This window comes from Dinoponera quadriceps, unplaced genomic scaffold (assembly GCF_001313825.1).
Source record: "Dinoponera quadriceps isolate SergipeBrazil2010 unplaced genomic scaffold, ASM131382v1 scaffold4009, whole genome shotgun sequence".
NCBI classification, from domain to species: Eukaryota; Metazoa; Arthropoda; class Insecta; order Hymenoptera; family Formicidae; genus Dinoponera; species Dinoponera quadriceps.
The window spans coordinates 75,134-79,749 of record NW_014557992.1 but is presented as its reverse complement, the minus strand read 5'-3'; positions in this window follow the sequence as shown (position 1 = coordinate 79,749).

Below are 4,616 nucleotides of genomic sequence, written 5' to 3'. Positions count from 1 at the left end.
GGGGGGGGGGGGTTCGGGGGCTGAAGGATGGGAGGGTGCGAACGGGGGTGGTGGCGGAGGTTGAAAGAGATAGAGCGGGGCCCGAGCGAGGGCGAAAGGCGAGACAGAAAAAGTACGCGGCGACGGAAAAAAAAAAAGAGGGATCGAAGAGGAGCGAGGGACAGAGGCAACAAGCCGGACGGAGAATTCGAGGGCGACGGAGTAAATGGGAGCCGTAGGACGGACAGGCGCGAGAGGCAAGGGAACGCGGGTGGTTCACAAAGCGGACGGCGGGGGAGAGGGTGACGAAGGCCATCGGGGTTGAAAAGTTCAATTGCGCGTATTTTCGCAGTGACGTCTCGCAAATCCTGCGACCGTTCCCCCGTGTACATCCATACCCCCTGTCGCGGCACCGTCTCCCGTCCTCTTTTCCTTCGCACTGCCATTCGTCTCGGCCTTTATCCTTCATCCTTCGCCTTTCGCTTTTCGTTCACGCACCCGACGAAAAACCGACAATATATATGGCCCTTCCTCGCCTTTCACTCTCTTTCTACCTGTCGTTCCTTCTCGGGTTCGCTCGTGTACATGGGATTGGCATCGCGTGATTTATGTGAAAATTAGATCATGTTCGTCAGCTGCCGCAGCTTTTCGATGCGCAAATAATTTCAAGTTGAATTGAATTATCGTGAGAACAAAAGGCCACCCGAGAAAATTCAAGGAAGAGGTAAGAGTTATTTTCCACGTCGAATAACTCAGTTTCGACATTCTCACTCTCGCTCTTCGGTACGTGCGGCCAAAGACCTTAGATCCGGGACAGGCGAAGGCGTACGACGCGTGAAATCCGGCACCGTTCGTATTATTCCTAGTCTCCCTTATTGCACCGTTTCTTTCTCTGTCGCTCGCACCCTCACATTCCTCATCCCCTTTCTCTTACAAAGGGAGGAAACGAACGCTGGCCCCCTTACCGTCCTCCCTCCTGCCCGTCGCCCTCGCGCCCCGCCTCTATTTTTATTGTCATAACCAATTTAATTAAGTTTCGCGCTTCGACGTCGTACTCTCGCGGCTGTGTTAAACATTTTAATTAAGCGCCTCGCGCATTTGCGTCGCCACCGCCACCCTCTCTCGCCTCGTCCCTCGACCCCGCCGCCGTTTCGTCCCGCCCGTGCACTCTCCCACCTTTTTCCAACCCCCGCCGCCGACTCGCACCACCAGTCGATGCATCGGCATGGAAGAGAAGCGTTCGACGATTTTACGAATTAACGAGAACGCGGGAAACGGCAGCGCGCGCCGGTGAGTCGACGCGCTTACCGCCACCGACGCTAATTCGAGGGCGGTGGATTGCGAGCTGGAGAGAGCGAATGAGAGAGACAGAGGGAGAGAAAGAGAGGGAGAGAGGAAGGGAGGGGAGGGGGAGAGAGAGAGTGCGAGAGGATAAAGGGGAGGCGAGAAGAGGGATGTTTACGCTAGGATCTGCGAAACTTCCGAGGGCGACGGTGGTTTCGGGGATGCGCGCCGTCGGCTCGTGGTTTCGCGGTTAAGGCGACGTCACCGAGCCAACGTTGCGGAAATCAAATCGTTAACCCTTTCGACAGATGCTACTACGGTGACGTCGCACGCTCGTAAGCGTCCCGACGCTGTCCATCCCACGGCCGAGAGTCAGTAAATATACATTATCAAGGATCCGAGTTTCCGCTCTCTCGGCAGGGAGGAAGCCTCTAAAAAATGTAACAGCAAAATCTCTCGGCGCGATCACGAATACTCGACACTCTTCTTCGCACTATCGTATTTATATATTCGTTGTGTATCTCTTATTTTCTATGTTACACGTGTAGTTCTTGCGATACATCCGCCTCTTTCTTTCTCTCTTTTTCTCTCTCTCTCTCTCCCCTTCTCCCTCTTTGTTATTTGAAATGTTCATTTTTAGATCAACGCGTTACAAATATCTGCTCAATAAATCCGCAGTTTTGCGTCCACATTCATTACGCGCGAGTGCACATGACGCTCAGAATTACCTGTTAATTATTTCACCTGTTATTCATTAATTACCACGGTCTGAGTAGCATTATTACATTATACGATCTGTGTGATAATTGATCTCTGTGTTGCGAGATCCATTGAAAAATCCATGAAGGGGAATCCATGGAGAAAAGGGAAACATAAGAAATTTGATCGCTCGTGTTGCAGGATAGAATTGCGATATCCCGTTTGAGAAAAATACGTAACGCGGGATATCACAAATGTGCGACAGTACTGTGTTGAAACTGACCTGGATGCGCTCGAAACATTGAAAACTACGCTTTCCCGGTCCCAGTGGCATCGAGTCCAGAAATGGTTCGGGAGAAAACAGTTGAGAAATGGCGATGGTAATTTTTATGTTTTATCATCACCAAAGCGGGTGACTAATTGCCTTGCTTAGACCGGAGAGAAGCCAGCCGAGGTGGCTGCGAGTGTAAGTCGGCCGAGGAGAATTTACGATAAAGCGACTTTAATTTTGATTCATGACCGACTCTCTCCTCTCTCTCTCTCTCTCTCTCTTTCTCTCTCTCTCTTTCTATCCGTGAGAGCGGGGGCAGAAAAATTCGAAAGAAAGGAAGATCCACCCTCTCTGGTATTCTTCGCCGCTACTATTATTCACAAATTCCCCGAAATATAAAGTTTCATATAATCGGAACTCCGGACTGAAAATCGTAGAATTAAATTTTTACGTTGCGGGATCGAAGTCGCGGGGAGAATCTTTAACTGAGAGTCTCGCGCGAAAGTCAGGCGCATTTTTAACGGGAGACTGGGATAAAAACGGCGAAACTCGCGACGAATGCCAGAACATCGTGGACGTTTTCGCGGCGTTTTTGCCAAATAAATTCTCGGTCAGGCGAATTTTTATACCAATAACTTGTAGTGCGCGCCGAGCCGCCGCCACCGTTATCCCTATCTCTTTCCGCAGCATCATAAACCTGCGGTGGCAAACGGGCGCCCGGGTCCCGGGACTTTTCAGCTTGCGGGAGCCGCCCTCCCGCACTCAATAATCCCATAGCGCTATAGCAAGCCTCTATTACGAACCCTCGACTCCCCCGGCCGCGCCCGCCCCTCACCCGCGGCCACCCCTCGTCGACATTCGCCGGGACCGAACTCGGATAGAACTCGCCCTGATTCCTGCCACGGAACACTACGTACCGTAAAACCACCCTTCGTCCCCTGCGCCGTTGAATTGATGGGGAGGCCTGACCATGTTCGAGCTGCAGACAGATATCTGACCTTCCCCCGACATCGGGAACCTTCCCGTTCTGGGAAGGAATTGCGCGCGAACGAGCGAGAAAAGCGAGCCCGTGTTCTACGTGACGTGCAAACTCTTCTGTCGATACAATTGCCAACGTAATGAGGAAAAAAATGAGGAACTCGCCGAGTTTAACGCGTAATCTCTTCACAAGCACCAAATACAAGTATAATTGAGGGAGAATTAACGTTTGAACTGCACGTCGCCCCACTGGAAGCAAAAATACGACGTTTTATGTACCGACGAAATCAAATGAAGTCAAAAGGAAACGAACTACAGACTCGGAAAATACAAAGTTTCCTTGTGATCATTTGTAACACCGAATGTAACACCGCTAAGAACAGCCCGTCGTCGTCTCGTGTTATCGGGTCTCTAAAATTTTCCACGGAACGATTAACCACGGCGTTCGCGATTATGGATCCCCAGACGGGATTTCTGCTCTCGGAGCAATATCAGCAGCGCGTCCACGACACGCCGGAGAAACGTTGACCGGACATGCAGCATCGCCTCGTTTCTCGCGCGTTGCGCAAGAAATACTCGGTCCTACATGCGCGGGCAATTTCATCGTGCGTGCGTGTCGGTCCCTCCTCGTGTCGAGAAGAGGCGAGTGAGACAACGAGAAAGAGAGATAGAAAGAAAAAAAGAGGTGTTGGATACGCGACAGCTGTAAGCCCCCGGAGCATACGAGTCCTCGACTCGCACCCCCGCTCGCGACCCTTGACGCCCCTTTATTCCCCCTTTGTTCTATCCTACCCCCTCCGTCCGTCCGTCTCTCTCCTCCGCCTCCCTCTAGGTTCGTCCTTCGCGGAGAGTCCCGGCAGCGTTGTACTCGGGCTCTCCGCGAGGTGAGACGGGGTAAGCGGAAGGGAGAAACCGGGGGAAAACGATGGCTTCGCCATAAGCCAGCGATACCAGACCGGATGACTGGCGATTACGTTATTCGGAGGGACGTTGTACGTGTTCCCGTGCGCGCCGGTTCGCGTGCCCGTTCGTTTATTCGTTCATCCCGCGTGTGTTCCACGTGATGCCCGATTCACGAACGAGCCGCAGCCGACCGGCCGGCCGGCTCTAATTCACCCCATTAAATTTAATTTCGAGCGGCTCGCCCGCCCGCCTGTCGACCCCCCGCGCTCTCGCTCCCTCGCGGGGAGATCGATCCGTTAAATGGGACCGACTAATACCGAGGCCGGCGGAATTACGGCACCGAAGACGCCGATGAGAGGTGTCGGGCTGGACCGCGGTTAAATTCGATGACGGGCCCCCTCCTCCCGGTCGATGTCTCGATTAGATTGATCGTAAATAATATGAATTAATGGAGCGCCGGTGCGGATAGTAATTCTCCCGTAGAGAGTATACATAATTCTTT